General features: G+C 32.0%; 3 long non-coding RNA genes across 4 annotated transcripts in view; 1 reads left to right on the forward strand and 2 right to left on the reverse strand.

The window, feature by feature from the left end:
- The window catches only part of LOC147804270 (uncharacterized), a 79762-nt gene that overhangs the window by 55505 nt on the left and 1516 nt on the right, over window positions 1–22741 (reverse strand). The gene's annotated exons all lie outside the window — the stretch shown is intronic.
- Window positions 1–22741, forward strand: part of LOC107439826 (uncharacterized) — a 471331-nt gene that overhangs the window by 15594 nt on the left and 432996 nt on the right. The gene's annotated exons all lie outside the window — the stretch shown is intronic.
- LOC107439825 (uncharacterized) lies at window positions 1628–8458 on the reverse strand. 2 transcript variants are annotated; one of them, XR_015429368.1, is made up of 2 exons: window positions 8305–8458; window positions 1628–2093 (listed from the first exon to the last, which is right to left on the reverse strand). It is a non-coding gene; the product is annotated as an uncharacterized LOC107439825 (long non-coding RNA). The 2 variants fall into 2 exon arrangements; XR_011637927.2 differs by having other exon boundaries at window positions 1628–3459; window positions 8305–8404.

Consider the following 22741-nt stretch of genomic DNA (forward strand, 5'->3'; position numbering starts at 1 on the left):
CTACCCTCTTCTTCCTTCTAAATCTTAAAGATTTATAATCTGGAAAGTAATATTTTTTAAAAATTGAAACACTTATTTTGATTAAATAACATTTTTAAATCAATGATTATGAGCAATGTTACATCTTTTATTACTCATCAATGTCCTTAAAAATCTCTAGCCATGTAAAGAGAAAAACATGAACTATGTATTTGAGGAAAGATGAAGTGCAGAATTCAATATCAAAAACATATGAAGCTATAACCTGCAGAAACATTAATTCTACGTCAAAGGGAGAATATTCCTTTAAGAGAGCCAGGGGTCGTAAGATTCTTAGGCAGTTAAGCACGTCGAGAGGAGTTGGTCATACTTTTTCAATTCCCAATATTAGTTCACACTCTCTCTATATCGTGTTCAAAATTTCAATCATTAATAAAATACTCTTTATTCATCCACTCAAGTTCAAATACATTTTTTTAAACTTGTCGTGGATGACACTTGGTGTTTAAATCATGAATTAATATTTGAAAAAACTGTATAATTTCAGTTTTATATGGGAAAAAAATTTTTATTTAAGATATTTAGCGGGATATAAATTTAGGAATAAATACCGCCATGCCGAATACACGACTCAGTCATAAATTAGAAATAAGATAATAGAAAGCAAATAAATAGGGGCAATCGTAAATAGTCGAACACCATACGTAGAATGGAAATTCGCTATCTATTTTGCCACTTATTGTTGCAATTCTGTCATATGTATATATATATTAATTGTAATTATTTAATAAAAAATAACTAAAATAAAAATTTTCTTTGTTGATTTAAGTAGGAATAGATTTTAAAAAGAAGAAATTATATTGTTATAAAAAGAATATTACCATTCATGCAAAACTAGACTAAAATAAATCGGTACTCATTCAACGAGCAAAGGAGTTTTTACTACACTTTCCCATAGTAGCAAAAATAAGCAATTAATGATATCTTGATTATTTTTTACCTTAAATTGAGTTAATATTTAATACTTTCTGTATCTCTTTCAAAAGATTTTTTTTAATTATAAAGACCTGGACTTCAGTGAGGTCGTTAGGCTACTAAAGCGGAGAAGCCTTATATTCCTCTGCAGAAGATAAAAATTGTGATGATGTGTCTTCAGATCATCCTCGTGGATGTTTTCTAGGCCGTGGCCAATAGCCCACTGTGCAGCTCTAGTGGGATATGAATGAACTACTACCATCGTCTGAAGGGGACCCTTAAATTGGATATATTTTTCGAAAGATGCTCCCTACACACTTACATTTTAAAGTATAAATTATGTTGCCAATTCATCTTAATTAAGATGTCCTTGTGAATTTTTTTAAACACTTTTATTTAAAGGATTTTTCCTATGTATCCCAATATTTTCCTTGTTCACATAAGTGTGATTACAAAATGGAAACAAATTTTTCTTCTATCAAATATGATTTAAATTGAAAAAGTGCAAATTTTTCATTTTTTCAAAGGTGAAATTTTAACTAAGTTTTAGTGTTGTGCAATACGTAAAAACAATTTCAGATGTGATGATGTGTAAAATATTTTATGCTTTTTCAATACTTTTAAAGAGTGAAAATGCTTTGTATTTTCAATTTTAATTGAAGATAATCTAATCTCATCTAAATATATCATTTATTTCACATTACAATTAAAATAGGTTGCCTTTGTAAAATTAATTTTAAATTCCTTCAATATTCACAAATATGTTACATTCAATTCTTAACATATGAATTAGCAGTCTATTATAAACTTTCTTTAAGTAATCAACCATATTGAGCCGATATTTTTGACCACTTCTTGACTGTTTTGACTCCAGATTTTGTCCAATGAACTGCAGATTTAGCCTTTAGTTTTCCTCCTTTGATTTTGAAAGGCAGACCAAGTGGACCAAGAATGACCCCAACCAACTTCAGAGGCTTCCCCACAACTCCAGCTGCCGTGCCACTTACGCCTTTTTTAACAGCACCAACGGCATAGGCTTTATTTTTCAAATCTCTTAGAGCTTCTGTTGTTTGTAAGCAAAGCAAGTCCAAAAGTATCAGATAAATCATCATAGATACCATTAAGTTTTTCATGTTACCCTGAAAGAAAGGGTTGATACTAGAGAAACATGTATTTCATCTGACCCTAGCACAGATTAACTATATAATTTAGTTTTTTACTTTTGTTGTTTAGATCGGATTAAACCAGTAAACTTTAATTGCATTCTGTATGCATTCAACACTGCACAAATATGTAATGATGCTACAGTTGCACGCAAACTAAAACCATGTTTTTATTTATTGCTTACCAAAGTTCGCCCCTGTCTCAGCAAGCGTGTGGTTTTCCAGGAAATATTTGTGAATTGATACACAGGACAAATAACACATTTTTCATCTAAATTTTCACAACAAATAACGTTAAAATCTCAAGCAGAAAATTAAAATTTGTTCTTGTAAAACGTATTATCTTAAAGATATAAGTGGATGAAGGGTAATTTTTTACAAGAAAAAATTGCTTTATTGTTTAAAAGGGAATTATCATTCTTAAAAACTATAAATTGGTTCTGTTTTTATGAACATGACAGTATCACACTGGAAGTTTGATTCAATCAGCATTTGTAGTGCTATGAAAATTTTTAAAGTATCTTGTTTCAAGTCCTTCATCCACTTGCTCCTTAAACGTTATATAGAAGCACCTATTCGTTTTTTTTTAATGACCTTGTTTAAATTGGTACTTGGTTGTTAAGAAAATTATTTCAATATATTTGTTTAGCTTTATTTTTACTTCAGTGTCAACCAGATTTTGTAATCTTGTGATGGCCAACACTAAACATTAAATTTTTCAAGAAACAGTTTCAGTATTTTATTCAAGTCAAACATTAGTATAACGTGGTTAACATTTCATAAGATATTAGACCATAAAAACAGCTGTAGTATCGAATTGGCTGAAAGAAAGCCTTTCACATAAAGTTTTTATGTGTTTAATTTTAACCTGAATTCTCGAACACCAACAGGAAACGTAAAAGCCGAACTTGAAACAATTCTAAAACTAAGTTCTTTAAAGTTAAACGGTCTCAAAACTGTTGAGCAGCTGAAGTTATTTATCCATATCGCATAGAATCTCTGGACCATTTTTTGACCGTCAACACTCCAGCTTTAGTTTTTTCCAACACGGATTTCGTCTTGAGTGCACCTCCAACGACTTTTTTAGGAATTCCAAATGGACCGAGAAGCATTCCTAAAACTTTGAGAGGTACTCCAATTTTTCCTGCTATCGTTCCTTTAACTCCTTTTACAACGGCACCAATGGCGTAGGCTTTTTTCTTCTTATCTTTGAGTTTAGGTTTGAGTCTTTTTAATATCTTAATAGAGTGTCCCAAAATGAGAGCTTCCAGAGTTTGACAGTTGAACTCGTCAATTAGTAGCAGATAAATCATCATAAATAGTAATAGGTTTTTCATATTTCCTGAAGGGAAAGAGGATTCAAATGAATAAAAGAGTAGTTTGTGCTTCGAAAATTAAGAAATTCAAATAGGTATAAAGAAACAAAGACCTTTCATAAAGTTAGTTAAGTTTATTTTTTTAACATTTGTTGGAGATTTGAGACAGTATTTTACCACTTTCTTTTAATTATGAAAAAACAATGCAAAAGCACGAAAAATAACTTCGTTGGACCAGTATTCTGAAGTAAAACTTATGACCAGTAGCCTTAAAAACCTAATATTCAATGTGTCCTTTTTGCCTAGCTGAATTTTTTCGTTGGGCATTCACATTTTAATTTGTCGTTATCCGGTGTGCGTAGCGTTTTTGAAAAATGCTTAAATGTGCTTATTTTTGATTTTAGTTTTTTAAAAGCCCTTAAAGGTGCTTTTTTCATTGGATATTTTTAAAAAGTGCATAATTTTCCCTTTTTCAAAATTAGATTTTTCTTTTACTATGTTGATTTTAGCTTCGAATTATGCAAAAAGACACAGTTCACATTATTCTTGTCAACGTTTTCATAATTCAACCCCAATCTATTTCGGAGTATTGTCAGTCCGTAGCGTATGAAAACGCCATTCGTTTTACACGATTCAAATTTTCATGATTTTTGACAATTGTCAAAAACAATGCCAAAAGTTTTTTTCTTTCGACATGACGGTTAAAACAAGATAAAACCGTCAATTGTCAAAAACTTTCCAACCCTGCCTAATTATATTTTTTTTAAATGTGCTTAAAAATATTTTTTGAGGGCTTGAAAAGTGCTTAAAGGGTGCTTATTTTTTGTTGAATAATTTAGCTACACTCCCTTTTATCAACTTTCATGTTTTATACCATTTTTTTTTAATTTTCAGCCTCAGAATATGCTTATGACAAAAGAATTAGTGAAATCAGAAGACCCTCAAAGCTTAAAATTCTAAATGCATCAAAATGATTTGAAAATTAAACTCTGGCCTTTTATTTATCTTACGTTTTACTTGTAGTTCAGTTTAAGTAGAAAAAATTCGCATTTTACTTACATTTTTGCAAACTTTAAGCGAAACGTGTCGATATATGACAATGGTACTGCAACTTGATTTAAGACTTAGGATATCCAAACTACTTAAGTAATTATAATTCCCTCAAAATTTTAGGATATCCCTCAAAATATGACTGAGTAGTTTGCCAGTTTTGTGGGAAAAAATTTATGATTGAGATGCACCTTTTTTAAAAGTATTAAAGAATTTTCAAAAGTTTAATATATTTTGAACAAATATTGGTTCACACTTAAACGGTCATCTATCTAAACTAACATATTTTAGTTCAAAGTATTTCATTATAATGATTGAATATTTAGGAACGAAAGCTTAATAACTTTTTTCTACCATCAAATTTCTTTTAACAAAACACATTAAGTATATTTTAAAGTATGAACTGCTAACTAAATATTGAAGGACACAAGATTTGTTATTTTTCATTATAACATTTTAAAAATTGAGCATAAAAAAATAATTTTCATTTTTTTACTTTAGATTAGCCTCTCTTTGGTGATACACGATTTCAAGTTGGAGCATACCAAGTAATTATTAAAAATGCATTTAAAAAAATTGAGGGACAAAAGCATTTAATAAATAGTATAATTAAAATAAGACATATATCGAAACAACGTGTTTTGAAACTATAAGTAGGAGAATTTTTAACAAAACAAAGTCTTAAGTTCTTTTTCTTACGCATCTGCGCGAATAAATTTTTAGTTAAATAACAAATTAGAATTAATCTATGTTACGGTAAAAACCTGAAGTCCGATAAATCCTAAGTTTAACCGGTAAAAATCTAGCTTCTACCAAAGTGACTTGATAAAAGTCCAAAGTATGCTTTAATAACTCCATTTCGGCCTTTTACCCATCTTTTATGGGCCGGGTCCTAGTCTTATCTCTGTCTTGTCTTCGAATTAAAATTTTTTAGGAATTAGGAAGGCATATTTGAATTGATTTTTATGTACAATTCATTTCTTTGCAACAAGTTTAGTATCCGAAAATAAACCTATAACGAAATAAAAACGTACAAATAACTAGGACAAAGGTTCCTGAAAAATTATAAAATATCTAACTTAATTGGGTTTACTTTTTTCCCCCTTTTTTACATCAAGAACAAATATATTTAAGCGGTTCTGACAATTCAGTTATGGAAAATCAATCAACTTGAATCTGTAGATCCCGTTATCTCAAAGCTACGTTCTTAAAATATGGAACAAATGTAACTAAAAATTCGTGTTCACAACTTTCCATTCGATTTCTTTTTTTTTTTAATCCAATATTTAAAAATGAACAAGTTTCAGAGCCAAATATCTTTTATATTTATTTATCAGAGATTAAAATTTATAAAAATTAATGCTCTTAACTTTAAGCGATCGTCCTTTAGTTCAAAATAAGTATTTCTAAAATAGATTTAAATAATTTGAAATCAAATAGAAAATTCTGAAGAAAAATTAAGAATCGTTCGAGTTAATTGACGATTTTTTTGAAATGCCACAGATTCAAATTATAATTGAGTTATTAAATTATTCACTTCTATTTCTACAGAATATTTTTAAGAGCCTAAATTTTTCAAAAATGCAGTTAAAAACATCAATACCTCTTATTAAGCAGGGCATACTATGACTAGTTGAAAGTATATGACACTTTCTAACATTTCTTCTACAGATTTTATAATCGTCGTTGAGGAGTCCACCCAATTTGTTGGGTCTAGGACTACTAATGATCAACCCCGATTGTAGTTTCGACAACAAAAAGGATTTGAGCATTTAAAGTTCCCTTTTTTTTTCCTGGTACATTTTTTGTCAATATTTAAACACAAATTTGGAGATAAACCTTTATTTTTCCAATTAGGGACGAACTCTAAGTTCATTCCTGTGAAAATCCGAACTTCAATATCTTCAAATGATAATTTCTATAAAATTTAAAAAGAAGTTTCTTGTTCACAAATGTCAAATAAGTCTTTGAATTTCGTCATCTCTTCCAAAAATTAATTTCTATTACTCGAGAAAAGCTTGTTGCGAAGATTTTATTCTTCAAAAAATAAAGTTCTCTTGCATTTAGGTATAAAATCATTTAAAATCTCATTAACGTTTTATTTCCAACTATTTATACTTTAATTTTGACTTCTTTTTTAAGCTCTGACTACTTCTATTACATTTTTTTCCATTATTCCTATTAAGAGAGTTCAGCAATTGATCAACCGAGCATTAATTCAGGTTGACATTTTATTTGCTAACAGCAATATAAAAGTAAAAATTCAAAATTTACTTTTATAACATTGTCCTTACAGTCAGATACGCATTTATTGCAATAAATTTGTAATTATTTTTACGTTTTTTTTTATACATGAAAGTTTTGCTAAGTGAAATAATGTAACAATCCTAAAGAATATATAACTTAGAAGGCAAATGTTTGTCGCCCGCAACATGTTGATTCTTTTTAATCAGTTGCAACCAGGATTGGGATTTTGACGTCAAAAATTGCTTTTTGAGAAGACAGATAAAAACTGTCTAAAACCTATAGTTTGTCTACGCATACGCCAAAATAATTTTTTTTAAAAAAACGGTAAATAACTACAAAGTAAATTTTGCAAATATTTGACTATTTTTGTTCGCTTTTTAAATGGTATAGTATGACATAAGTATTATAATGTAGTGAATTATACAAGTCTACGAACTATTTAGAAATAGCGGTAGATAAAAATCTATATTGAATTTACTAAACCAAGAATCACAATTGATAAACTACCACTTTAAAATATATATTTGCTGTCCGGAGCAAGTTTGCATCTCTGCTAATGTACTGCACTGACTAATGTATTTACCGCAGTTTTAGTTTCAAAAGCAGAAGATGACTGAAACTTTTCCATTAAAAATAAAATTGTGATTTATTGTTTTTTTCTTTAAATCATTGTTTTAATTAGTAACTTCTCTGAAGTTTGCAATAGAAATGAGAACTACGCAAAAAATTATTTAGCTTTAATAAATGTCCTCCCTTTCTATCAGAAAAAATTAAATTGCAATAATTTTTAAATATCCATTCAGTTCCCATAGTATGATCATTTAAGGAAGAGTTCGGTTTCATAGACAGCTTTCAAAACTTTGGTAGTAATTTGTTACAAATCACTTCTTACAAATCTTCTCAGTTAACACTGAACTAATACAAAAGTGAATGCTTTTTAACATTAGAACTTAGAGTTTAATAGGAAAGCTAATTTTAATAACTAACTTAAAGTTTTAATATTGTTTTAAAAAAATTCAAGCTGCAATTATATAAAGTTTAGAATATTTGTAAAAATATCAGCAGTAGAAGTCGAAGATTGAAACAAAAACATTATCAAAATCTTAAAAAGCTTTATAGAAAAAAGTTCTAATATTAAATAATGATGAAAGGATAAGATTCCGTTCTGTTTTATTCCACAACCAAATTGATTTTTTTTTCAAACAATTACCTATTACTGGAATTGACTTGGATATATAAGTATAAAAACTGAAATCCAGAAAAAGTGAAAAGCAAATATTAGGCTAAACTTAAATACACCAAGTTGAGCTATTTGGCTTTATAGCTATCTATTGTGATTAAAGCAAGTTTTGAAATAAATGAAATTGATGAGCATTTAAGGGGAGGGGGAATTTAATAAAACTCCAACAAATTCTGCAGCATAATAACCAATTTTAATTGTTACTTTAAATAATCCAGTTCGTTACATTTTAAAATAAATAATTTCTTTCATATTCAAGTCGATCTCCTTAAAGTAATTGCAAAGAAAAATGGTTTCGCTATGCAAATATAAAAATTTAAGATAACATTCTTACCATTTATCAAACTCTAAAAACTCTTCAAATTTGAAACCTTACCAACACTCAGTGCATTAAACGAAAGTGGCTATAATTAAAAAGAATTAGATTGGATTTTTGAATACGCTTTTCAATGACTCTTTCTGTCATGAGGAGAACGCTCGAAATGCAATTTTTAGGTTAAAGGGCCTCCGTGGTGGAAGGGTATATCAATCCACCAAACTCTTTGAAGCAAGAAGGTAACGGGTTCGAATATTACCGTAACCTTTTGTGTATCTTTGTGCTGTTCTTCTCTAACGTGTTCTTTCTGTTCTTCAATTTGACAAAAATTTGTTAGCCATTTTTTGTATTGAGCACACAAGCCTTCATTTATATAAGTGAATAATAAAATAAATCAGTTAAGGTATAGCTGAGAAAATAATGTCGCAGGTTTGTGCCACGTAGCACCTCAATAGGCTTTGATGCTTGCACATGAGGCTTCTAAGAACAGTAAAAGCAGCAGGTGTGTTCCCCGATGCCACTACAGAACTTTAGCTCTTCAATACGCTTTAATGCTTACACATGAGGTTTCAAAACTGATAAAACGGAAAGAAGGGGGGGGGGAATAGCAGACATTTAAAATCAAAGTTTGACCCAAAAAGCACATCATGTATATCTGGTTGTTGTTCATTTACGTGCCACTAGAGCTGCACAATGGGCTATTGGCGACGGTCTGGGAAACATCCCTGAGGATGATCCGAAGACATGCCAACACAATTTTTATCCTCTGCGGAGGGATTGGCACCCCCGCTTCGGTAGCTCGACGACCTGCACGCGAAGTCGAGCACTTTACGGTAGAACAGTTTAACGAGGACCAATACCGCACACCCTCGGTCCCTACGCAGGCTGATCCAAGTGGTCACCCACCCGCACACTGATCGCAGCCAGTGATGCTTGACTTAAGACACGGTGATCTGCTGAGAACCGTGTCTTAACGATCAGTCCACTGCGGGACCATATATATCTGGAATTGTTATATTATAAACTATTTTTCAGCGGGCAAAACCTGTTACTCAGCGTTGGCGAGCATACGGTCCTTAAGATTATTTTGAATGATTTTTTTTAAAGGTTTGAAAGTTAAAACCTTTGTTAGAATATTTTCAGAAAATGATTTAAATAAAAGTTTGTTAATGTAAACACAGTGCTTTGAAAAACTTGATTTAGATTAAATTAGATTTTGATTTAAAATATGGAAAATTTGATTTAGATTGATGTCATAAGAATCTCATCTGTATTTGTGCAAAACCACAATAAAGATGATCAAACGTCTCCTCAAAAAGCAGTTATAATATGTTACAATTTCTTTTTAGAAATGGCCAAAATAAAAACAAAATTTATTTATATAATGGGTCACAATGAAAAAATTCGTTATGTTCAAATTAATTTTGAATCGAAATGAGGCAGAAATTGTGATTTACTTAATGTGATTAAATGAAGAACTAAACTATTTAAATTCTGTTTGCTGACTAACTTTAACATATCATTTGTGTCCCAGTTCAACCGTAATTCTTGTCATCAACGAACTGTAATAGAAAGACAGGCGTAAGCTCGTGCTCCAAATCACTGATGAAGAAGCGTAGAGCTTTTGCAAGCAACTAGACATACAACAGCAAAAACAAATATATTTTGCAAACAATAAAATTTCACTATTTGATAAAGCATACAAACAACGCTGCCTTTGCGCCCGCTTCTGCATGTGTGTGTCTTTAGTATTATTACGGGTCAACGTTGGAAAGATAATTTTGAGTAACCCTGTATCTTGGCATGGAAGACAAATGCTTATAATAAAATAATTTCCTTACCAATTTTAATTTTTGGTCCGATTCAAAGCATAAATAATTTAGTTTAAAACCTAATAGCCAAATGTATTGGTAAAATAAAATTTAATCCTGGTTGGTTGGTTCTAATGCCACTTGCCACACGGGCAAGCCTGCTAGGTGAAACCGAGCAAATTTAAGGCAGAGTGTGCGATTCTTGTTTTTCAGTGGCGCCATCTATGGCCAAGAATTCGACTTCGCCACACCATACGTCACACCTGTTTATAAGGCGAACCCATTCATACATCCAGTCATTCATACACAGATCGTAATTTTGACCTGAATCAGAGAACGATCGATCTCCAATCCAGTACCCCCAGAGGTATTGATTTGTTATGGGAACATGGAGGACTTTGCGACTCGACAGAATTTTAACGTGCATCAGTCACCAACTACACGGGGAGTCTTCGGCCGGCGGGGTTCGACCCGACGAACTCTCGGATATGGGCCCAGCGCCCTACCGACCAGGCTCTCCTGGCCCTAATTTAATCCTATCAAATAAGGCCATAGGAGTAAAAGGATTCAATTTGTGTTGAAAGGGCTGCCAAACTGAATTAGTCTAGGGCGCAAAAAATGTCTAAAACTGTAATAGCTGTTTAATGTAAGTTATTTTTAAATATTTTTTTATCTACATTTGCAAAGAAAAAAAAAGTTCGTCGTGTAACCTGGTCAAATTTCCCCACTTCTCTTCTACGTTGGGAGTGATCGAAAGAAGGCGATAATACGTTTCAGCTCATGATGCTATATGTATGTTCATATGTTGTTGTTTTTTTGCGATAAGTTTTATTTTCAAAGGGTGTGTATATGTGTGAATATAAACCTAAACGCTCCTCACAAAACCAATTTCAGATTTGAAATTCCCACACAATAAGGTAAGAACAAGTACTTTTATAAGTAAAACAAGAACTTTGTTCCCCGGTATTGTTACTCTTAACAAATCACGTATTTAATTCACGAGATAATTTCGAAAAATCTCATATCAGTTTAATTAGTTTGTGAAATTCAATTCTATATAGTTTAAAAAGAAAAATTAACGCAACAAATGCCTTTCTTAGAAGGAAGTTAGGTTACTTATTGCTCGTATTTTAACTTTTTTGATAAGAAAGTGGCATTTTGTTCTTTTGCCAGGGAGTGGTATAATCCCCTTCTGAAAGCTTAACGTAGCACTTATAAGATTTTATATGTGGGTCGTAAAAAAATCGGCAATTTGAAAAGGGGCTTCGAACAGAAAAAGTGTAAGGAACCTTTGCTCTATCAACGTTAATATCGTTAACATTAATATCACGACAGTCGCTTATTTATATTGCACTTTAAACATTCTAATAACATTTCATTATATTTAACCTTATTTTTTTTATGTTTTTCCATGATAATTAAATAAATATTTTTTATTCTGAAAAGAAAAATAAATGACAAAGGTTAATGACATTTAAAACAGCTGACTTCCCCTTGAATCAGTTGCAACTTCAAATACTAATTGTATTCAACTAGTTACTAGTTATAAACCTTTCTCCAAGGTAATAAATAATCACTCCTTATTTCCATAAGCATCCAAGCTATTGCCATAAAAAAATACCAAATATTGCAATTTACTTTTTTCGGCATAATTGAAATATTTTTAAAAATTGGCCTCTACGAAACGCTTAAAGGCTTGGTTAGCCTTGTGGAATTCGTGAAATTAATTATATTTAGTGATCATGATATTTTGCAAGAATTAAGAATTATTTGATGATCATTGAACTTAACTCGAGGTTGACGAAAAATTAGAAGAAAACATATCCATCTTGAAAGTGTAAAAGTTTATTCATCTTTACAATTTTCCTGCGAACTCAAAGAAGGACAACAGCGAGAAAAATCTCTAAGGTCGATTTGAATGGTGACATTACCATATCACTTTGAAGTTATAAACAGTGACTGACCTTGAATTATAAAGCACAGACCAGGTGACACACCGAGAAAGGAATCGTTTTCTGCCTCGTGACGTTAAAATAAAAATTAAGAAAAAAGAAATGGCAACCCACTGCTTTTTTCCTTCTTCCTTTTTTTAATTTCTAATACTTCATAGAAACTCCAGAAAGGAATTTTAACTTCTGTTTTTTTTTTCTCTTGTGCTCTAATGGTAGTATCATCTATTGGAAGAAATGCACTAAAAGTACTTCTATGAATAATAATGAAAATGACCTTAGAATGATAATGAAGTAACGTGGTTTTCGTAAATGGAATTCTCAATTGGCAAGGAAATAGAGGGCAGTAGAATAATCAACGTGACAAAATTTGCACGCTCTCTCAAATTTGGCAGGAATTTTAAATTAAGAATGCAAGTGCTTAAGCCTTTCCGGAAAAATATACCATTTTTTCTAATGGGCCAGATTCATATATGTTGCAGTTAAAAAAAATGTTTTTACAGATTTTTACTTAAAAGTTTTAAAAATTTTATTTAAAATGAATATAATTTATTTGTTTTTATTAATTAGAAATTCTATCAAAATTTCCTTAACAATAGAATTAAGCCTATTTGCGTAATCAATAGTATGGTACAAGGATCGATATGGGTAAATATTGAACGGGTACGATTCGAATTAGAAATTTAAATTAATATAATTGCGTTATTTCAATTTGCATCTGTCATGCTCGAAATATTTCAAACGATTGTTTGCATTGAAAATGCGAACATTTTCGCAACATGCAACCAATGAATGTAATGAAAAATATTGAACTTCTTAAAAATGTTTTTTTTTTTCTTCTTTTTTTTACCCTCAATGTACCATTTTCTTTGTTACCTATTTCTTAAAATTATGTTTCTGAAAATTACAGCACAAATATTTTAAAAGATTATTAATGTAGTTTATAGTGCTTTTAGATTTTTTAAAATGCCGATTAATAAAAAGTGCTTTTTATATTTATTATTTTTTTTTAAAGATTTTAAACAAGTAACGCAAAAGAATAAGTATATGGGTGATTCTTTGGAAACATGAAAATTCGGAACAAAAAATTTCTTCAAATTTAAAGACTTCTAAGTAATCTAATTTTTTTTGTATATTTATTTAGTTACATTTACTAATATCTTACAGATAGCAGTGTAGTTTATTGACATTTGCTCAAGCAAAAAAATAAAATAGAAATTCACCAAATTTTGAATGCCAGGAAAATGACGCATTAGCTTAGAAGTTAAAAAAATTTTTTTTGCTTAATAGAAAGTAACTCAACTTAAGCCTTTGCGTTAGATGGACCATGAATTGGCTAAATTAATTCTTTTATCCACTGTAGAAAGAATCAAAAAAATTTTTTTTGCTGATATGTACAGAATAAAATTGTGTATAATAATCAATCATTAAATAAATAAATAACTTTAATTAGATACAAGCATATTACAATTTTATATAAACTAGGTATTAGGTTAATATTTGCTTTCCCTCTTTACATTATACTGTTTAAAAAAATTTCTGGTAACGTTTACTTTCCGAAGATAACAACAGGATTTCTTGAAATGACTCTGGTAAACCTATATAGTGTATGTTATTAATGATTTCAAGAAGACAGGAAAATGACAACATAAAAACCTACTCAACTTGTAAAATTTTTTGAAATAGATTTTGACGCAGAAAAATGGTTCTTTACTCTTGCAATAAGACATGTTCTGATAGGAGGGTATTCTAATCAATCTCTTAACCTAAAATATTGATTGCTGGTGCTATCTATTTTGGTTATTAATTACTTAAAAAAAGTGGCCAGGAAAATGGCTGATTTTCATGTGACAAACAAATTATTAACAAAGAAGCTTATTTTGAACAAAGTTTTCGGAAATAGTACCCTCTGCATACATTCCAGAAATGCTTACAACGGTTGAGATAAAAATTTAGATATTGAAAAATGTATGGGAGGGTTTGAAGCTAGTTATTATTGGAAATATTGTTTGTGACACATCAGGAAAATGACATTTTGAAAATAAATTAAATTTTTTAGCTATACAAAACAGCCAATGCTAGTGCAAAGTCATTTCAAAATGCTAACAGTAATGCTGTTTATTATAAAAAAAATTTAAGAAGTTCTTTTAGTAGTATAGTATTAGATCTTGGAGCGAAAGACTGTCAATTGTCTTATTTCGTGAGAGTCACCCATATATCAATAAATATTATTCAAACTGACAAATTACAAAAGTTGAACGAGATACGTTAAATAATTTTTAGGCTTTTTTTTAAAATTTATTCTTTAGAAACTTTTTGATAAATTTCTCTCAGATTTTTTTGATTGAAATTATATAGAGGAAGATGGAATAAAATTTTCACATTTTACAATGCAACATTTTTCAACCCATAATGGATAAAGTAATTAAAAAAAATATTATAGAGTTTCTTCATTGTGTTCAAAAATTTTCCGATTTGTTTAAAATGTTCCCAAAAATACACGAAAAGTGAAATCCTCAAGGGACCAAACTTTCAACAGCTCTCTATAATATAAGCTGAAATTGTTTATGAATAAATTGAAGGTAAATGTTTTCATTCGTTTCTGGTTTAACTCCTTTTACTACCTTGAATTACATTTTTCAGATTTCTAAGATGATTTATTGCGGAATGATAAACATCAAGTTGAAAAATAAGAGAAAGTAATAGAATAACAAAAATACGGAAGAAACATTTTCCGTGACATGATTGTACTTAATTTGCTTTACAATCAGTTCTCAATCTGGACCGCAACGCCCTTTGAAATTTAATTATATTTCTTCTATGTGTCTGAATTAATATAAGAAGTAATAGTTTAATCATCTCTAAAATCTGGAGTAATTTTTAAATCATCATATGTTCATGTAGGGTAAATTTTGAAGAGAGGAAGTAAACATAAAAATTAGTATCGTTATTATAACGCGTCTCAGTTTGTATTTGAAAACATTTGTAGGCATTTTTTTTATAATGAAATTAAAGTTTAAATTTATATTTTGCGTTAATCTAAATTTGTTTACCTCTTTTCGTTGTGTTTTTTAAGCTCTGTTTCTTACGTTTTATTATGGGTAATAGTTTACAATTGAGGGGCCATCTTTGATTTAACGATTTGAAAATAAACTAATATATATGAAAATAAACCAAGAGCCAATCACGTAACGGTAAATAAAAGTTGCAGTAACTCGAAGGGAACGTCATTGAAAGCAATGACATCAAAGAATATCACGGCAACCAGAAATGGGGTTTTAGCAAAATCGAAGGAAAATTATCCTCAAAATTAGGATTCCCCATTCTACTTGTTATCGCTGTTTTTCGAAGCTTTGTCGCCAAAAGAAAAAAAAAAAAAAACAAGCCATAGTTTAAGGCTTTACACTTGGAGCAATGTTATGATTTCAAACTATAACCGTAACTTGCCGTATCGGGGCTTAGAACAGACAAATAACTAAAATATTTTAAATGTTATAAGACATTTTTCAAAATTGCCAATTTGGCGATAGTTTTCCACTTAGGTGAAAATTATCAAAATCTCTGCTTTACTCTCAGTTTTTGCAATTTTTTATGAGCCCAGGTAATGCAGCATTGGAGTAAGTTTTTAAATATTAAAAACTTAGACCACTAACTCTTTTCCTTCTCACAAAACTGTGGCTTTTTTCCATATTGACGTTTTGCGCCATTTTCAAAATAAAATTAGACAGCGCTGGCTTTAAGCTCAGATACGGTAAACTTGACCAAACAGTGCATGAGTAACAGTGGCAAGTTCACAGCAGTTATAAAAATAGCATATTATTTTTTTTAAAAAAAACATCATTTCATATTACTGCGGAGCCTTCAAAAAACAGCTTTATATTTTCACTAAACTAAGTAAAAAAATAAAAATCTTTATAATGCAATATATTCCATTTTTAGTTCAAAAAAGAATTCGATTTCCTTTCTAAAAATCGATTCGGCACCGGTATGACAAAGGATTTGGTTTGACATTTATAGATTTATTCTTTGAAATCGATATCTCTTAAAACGCGTCGTAAAACGCTGCGCCTGTCGAACAGCCCATAAAAACATTTGCCTACTTCTAAGACTTGCGTGTTAAAGTATAATCAGTCTTATTTTCTTTCGAGTTATGGATCAATACCATCTTCTTCAAGGTTTTGCATGCATAAATTGTTAGGGATGGTTTGTAAAAAAATGTCCTTCAATTATCTGGGTCACATTAAAAATTCATTTTTTTGCATCGATTCATTTTATCGACGGTATTGTTTGGAAACAATTGAAAAACTTAATCCGCATTTAAGCTTAGATGACTGATGTTGCAACTTTAATTGAAAATAGTGTACCACTGCCTCAAAAATATTAAATACTTTTTTAGTCTAATTACATAACTTAATTTACGGCAGTTCCTGTTCACTTTCTTTTATCTTGCAGTTTTGAGTTGAATCCAAAAGACACTAAAACTTCTATATTAAGTAAAGGGGTTCTTCAAATATTACGTAAAAACGTAAAGGTGGGGAGAGGGATTGTGCTTATTTTTGCTGAAAAGGGAGAAGAAAGGCTATTGCGCAATGTAAGACATTATCCCTTTTTTTCCAATTTCTTTTTAAGATGAGAAAAATTATAGTCAGAGATTAAGTTCAAAGGCAGTTTCAGAAGTCAAGAGTTTAGAGAAAAAACAGTAAGAAAAAACAACAGATTCCTAAAGAATACTATACTTAAAATTTCATAAAATGAATTGTTGTTGTCGTAGGCCATTGAGACAGTTTGGTGCTATTGTTCGAGTTTTCCAGTGGCGCCATCTAGGGCCAAGAATTCGACTTTCACCACACTCATACGTCGCACCCGTTTATAGGGCGAACCCATTCATGCATCCATTCATTCATCCACAGATCGTAATTTTTACCTGAACCAGAGAACGATCAATCTCCAATTCAGTTCTCCCAGAGATATTGATTCGTTATAGGAACATGAAGGACTTTGTGACCTGACAGATTTAATGTTTGAAAGTTTAGAGAAAAAACAGTAGGAAAATACAACAGATTCCTAAAGAATACTATACTTAAAATTTTATAAAATAAATTGTTGTTGTTGTTGTAGTAGGCCATTAAGACAATTTGGTGCTATTGTTCTTGTTTTCCAGTGGCGCCATCTAGGGCCAAGAATTCGACTTTCGCCACACTCATACGTCGCACCCGTTCATAGGGCGGACCCATTCATACATCCATTCATTCATCCACTTGTAGGGGAAGTCCTGGTTTATTTGTATTTCTACCAATTCACATAAACAATGAAAGACTAGAAATTATCTAACTCTAAATATTTATTGAAAAGGACAAAACACATAAAAATAAAACAAGGATAAAAAAAATACAAGAATTTGGAAGAGGGGGTTTTGGGCTCGAATTTAACATCCGTACTTAACGGCGGTTCCTGGCAGACTGTCTTAGTTCACCGCCAGAGGCGCTGCAGTGGGGGGGAAGAGGAGAGCTTGTTACACTCCCCCTCTGGTTCCGATTAAACGTCTCGTTGAGGGACCAGCACTTTTTCGTTTTTGGCTTCTTCTGAGGGTCATCAAGGTTTTTGGGTCAGGATCAGGAGTTTTTGGTCTGCCTCGTTTACGTGAAGGTGCCACCGGCACTGCATTTTCATTAGAACATTTTTTCAATGCAGATACATGATACTGTCCTAACGGTTCATTTGGCTTATCAACGTGGGCCACTTCATACGATGTTGGGGACCTTTGGGTGAGGATGATGTACGGTCCATCTCTCTTTGGCATGAACTTGGCCGACTTTGATTTTGCAGCGTTGCTCTTAGGATGCAAAATAACCCATACTTTATCACCAGGTGCGTACTGTGGTGATTTTTGACGCTTTTGATCTGCGTAGGTCTTTCTCTGATCTTGTTTGGATTCAACTCTATCTCGGATGTCGTTAGAGATATTGGCTAATCTTTTTAGTTAGGGAGTGATCTCGGGCACGAAATTATCGTTGTTGACGATGGCACGAAAATCAATCGTAACGTCATCTATGGTTCTCATTTCTCGTCCAAACATGAGAAATGATGCTGTTTCGCCAGTTGTTTCACACCTTGCACTGTACATGGCGAATCTAATCATAGGAAGTTTTTCAGCCCAGGAAATGTGATCTTGTCCCACAAGGATTGCAAGACGTGGCTTCAGGTCACGATTTTTGCGCTCTACAGGATTCGCCTGTGGGTGATATACTGGGGTGAGGTTCTGATCTATTTTCAAAAGGAAACAAAATTGCTGCATGACAGCAGAGACGAACTAACGGTTCCTTGCTGGCTCAATTTTTTTTTTCAGAAAGTGAATGAACATCCAATTCAATTTGTGGAATATAATGAGGTCATCCTGTACCTCGATTTTCTGAATTTTGATTCAGTATTTCCGTTTTCCCATAATTTTTACCTGAACCAGAGAACGATCAATCTCCAATTCAGTACTCCCAGAGGTATTATCTTGTTATGGGAACATGAAGGACTTTGTGTCCTGGACAGATTTAACGTGCATCAGTCACCATTTACTACGTGTCTTCGACCGGCTGGATTCGAACTCCCGCTCTCAGGAACGTAAGTACAGCATCCTGCCTGTCGGAGCTAATAGAGTCTAGTGGACTGTAACGTTTGGTAATTTTTTATTGAATGAGAAAAGAATGTTAGAAAGCTACGCTTGGCGCGGACATCCCGGCCCCCATTGAAATATTCTGACATTTGAATGTTTCAATAATCATAAAAATAACAATAATAATAGAAATAATAATAAAAATACAAATTTAAGCAATATTAATACAATTATTTTTTTTTTCACATTTTGAATTCAACATATAAATTTAAGTATTGTTAACAATTGGTAATACAGCAATATTTGAAAATTCCATGAGGTGTGCGTACGAAAACCACACGGACATTATCATCCTTACCGGTGATAATTTCAGAAATTCGTCCTATAACCCATTTACATATAGGTAAATTGCTTTCTTTTACCAGAACCATCATACCTGGTTTTACATTTTGTTTTTGAAACAACCATTTTGATCTTTGTTGTAAATGACTGAGATAAGAGTTACACCAATTTTTCCAAATTGTTTGAACAATTTTTTGAGTTTTCTGCCATCGGTTAAGCAAATTTTCTTTAAAATCAATCAAATTTTGCTCAGGAAGTGCATTAATTGCTCTTCCAATTAAAAAATGTCCAGGAGTTAAAATTTCATAATTTTCTGGATCAGATGACATAGGAGAGAGAGGACGGGAATTAAGAATACCTTCTATTTGAATAGTTATAGTTAAAAATTCTTCGATTGTTAATTTCGTAGAACCAATGGTTCTTTTAAGGTGATATTTGAATTGTCCGACTCCTCTCTCCCATAATCCACCAAAATTTGGTGAACGAGGGGGTAGAAATTTCCACAGTACTTGCTCCGATGAAAGGAAACCAGATAAATTATCTTTTTTAGCATTTAAAGACTTTAAGAATTTGCTTATCTCCGCCGAAGCGCCAACAAAATTGGACGCATTGTCACAAGATATAGTACAACTTTTACCTCTGCGGGCAAAAAACCGTTTAAGTGTAGCTATCAAAGCACTAGCTGTTAAGTCAGACAATAATTCAAAATGTACAGCTTTAGTGACCATGCATATGAAAATAGCTACATATACTTTGTTATATAACCCCTTTCTCTGGTTACGATATTTAATCCAAAATGGACCACACAGGTCAAGTCCTGCGTTCGAGAAGGGTGGGCTAGGAATCACCCTCTCAGGAGGGAGATCACCCATTATTTGAGAAGAGACTGTTGGCCTTATTTTAAAACACTGCACACAATCGTGCACAACTTGACGAGCTAATTTTCTGCCACTGATTGGCCAAAAAATTTGTCGTACTGTATTTAATAGTCCTTGAGGACCAACATGCAAATCTCTAAAATGAAAATAAGAAAAAATAATCTTAGAAAGTTTATGACCAGGAGGTAATATTATTTGATGAACAGAATTATAATTCAAATTAGAATTGGTCAACCGACCACCAACTCTAAGCAAACCATCCTGATCTAAAAGGGGATTCAAAAATTTCAATTTACTATTTACAGGAACAGGCTTACCTTTTTTTAAGGCTGAGATATCTGCAACAAAGTACTCACCTTGCACCTGTTTTATAATAACATTTCTGGCTTTATCTAATTCTTTTACATTGAGAGGACCCCTAAATTTATTCACATTTCTACAATTTGAAAGAAACCTAAAAATAAAAGCTAAAATTCTTATTAGTTTCATGTAATTATTTGAAAGATTTAAAAAATCATCAATAAAGTCATTGTTGGTGATTGAAGTCAGTAGCAGAACTGGTTTCAGTTCTTTCTGAAAAGGTTCACAATCAGGAATTAAATCTAGTTCAGGTTCATTGTTTTTAATTATGTTCTCACTCAGGAACACAGGGCCTTTCCACCAAAGTTTATTGGTAGAAAAAACAAAGGCATCTTGACCTCTGGACAAGGCATCTGACGGGTTAAATTCTGATGCAATGTGTTTCCAGAGAAAGTCCTTGGACAGTTCTTGTATCTGTACCACTCGATTGCTGACGAAAGTCTTAAGAAGATGGGGTGAGGTCTTGATCCAAGCTAATGCGATCGTGGAATCGGAGTACAAGATGACTTGATCGAATTTAAATTTTAGAGATGAAATAACTCGATGCACGAGTTGACACAATAGTAAGCAAGCTGAAAGTTCAAGTCTGGGGATACTTATGGTCTTAATAGGAGCCACTCTGCTTTTGCTGCAAATTAGCTGACTGGAAGGCACATTGGAATTGGAAACAGTTTGTATGTAGATGCAGGCGCCGTAGGCCTTTTCACTGGCGTCTGCAAAGCCGTGAAGTCGAATAATCGTTAGTTCCAGGATCATAATGCATCTTGGGATATGCAAAGTTTCTATGTAAGAAAGAGATCGTAAAAATTTGTCCCATTTTTGGTAGACGTGAGGTGGAATCATTTCGTTCCATTCACATTTTAAAAGCCACAATTGCTGCATGAATATTTTTGCACTGCAGATAACAGGACCAAGTAGGCCCAATGGATCGAAGATTTTGGCAATTTGGCTTAGCACTTCACGCTTAGTGTAATTCGAGCTTAAAACCGTTGTGACATTGAAGTGAAAAGTATCCTTTCTACTATTCCACAGTATTCCCAGAGTTTTTATGGTAGTATCTGCACAATCTTGTTTGAAGGGAAACGATTGAGATGATTCCGTTGAAGTATCAATGGCATTACAACGCCATTTATGTAATTTCATTTGTCCCTTTTGAAGGAGCTTAGTTAGTTGTTGTCTTAGTTCATTAAATTCCTCAATACTGCTTGACCCCGAAAGGCAGTCATCCATATAGAAATCCTCCATTAGAACCTTAGAGGCAATAGGAAAATCCTTTTCTTCATCGGTTGCAATTTGATGTAGAACTCTTGTAGCAAGATAGGGACTGGATGCACAACCATAGGTAACGGTTTTCAAATTGTACACCTTGAGAGGTTCCTCCCTCCCCTCTTTCCACAAAATTTTTTGATATTTAGTTTGCAACGGATTTATTTCGATTTGCCGAAACATTTTATTTATATCGGCCGTAAATGCGAAAATATGCTTTCGAAAACGAACCATAATTGTAAAAAGATCGTCCTGTAGGATTCCGCCTTTACATAAAAAATCATTTAAGGACATTCCATTCGTAGTTTTACAACTCCCATCAAAAACAACCCTTAATTTAGTTGAAGTGCTGGACGGTCGCAATACACCATGATGGGGTAAAAAATATCCTTCATCCGGAATTGAATCATCGCAAATTTCTTCCATGTGACCTAAATATTCGTACTCGCGAATAAAACTAATGTACAATTCTTTTAATTTAGGATCACGATCTAAGCGATTCCATAATTGTTTTAATCTCTTAGACGCAATTTGTTTTGAATCACCTAATGAAATATTAGCTGAATATTGTTGTTTAATCGGCAATTCAACCACGTATCTACCATCTGTTTTTCGGTAGTGAGTATTTAAAAAATGCTCATTACAATAGTTTAATTCGTCATCAACCATTGGTTTATTTTCGTTTACGTGTTCTATTTCCCAAAAGGAAGTTAACGCCTTATCAAGATTTTCGGTTTCAGCAAGTAAAAAACACGAATCGTTAATTTTCTCTAAATTAGAATTAAAGTTGTTCGCAACTCCCGATACAACATGACCAAAAAACGTTTCAATTAATATTAATTGGGAATCTTTAATTTTAATTTTATTCGTACCCAATAGTTCGAAGAATAATTCTGCTCCTAAAAGAGCATCAATTCGTTTTGGTTTATTCCAATTATTATCGGCAAGTTTTATTCTTTCAGATAAACTTAAATTCGATATGTTTACAAATGTGGGTGGAAGAACCGCAATTTTTGGAACTATTAACAAGTCTAAATAATAAGATTTATTATTTTCTTCATTTGTTAACTCGGTACGAACGAATGATTTAGCTGTAATGCACGAGTCATTAACACCAGAAATCGGAACATTTGTTTTTTGTTTCTTTAAACCCAATAAATTAGCAGCTCTACTGCTTATTAAATTCGAACTTGAACAGCTATCTAAAGTGGCTATTAATGGTCTAAATATGCCCTGCCCATCTTT

This window comes from Parasteatoda tepidariorum, chromosome 9 (assembly GCF_982258835.1).
Source record: "Parasteatoda tepidariorum strain Cologne lab strain chromosome 9, Ptep-v5.0, whole genome shotgun sequence".
NCBI lineage: Eukaryota > Metazoa > Arthropoda > Arachnida > Araneae > Theridiidae > Parasteatoda > Parasteatoda tepidariorum.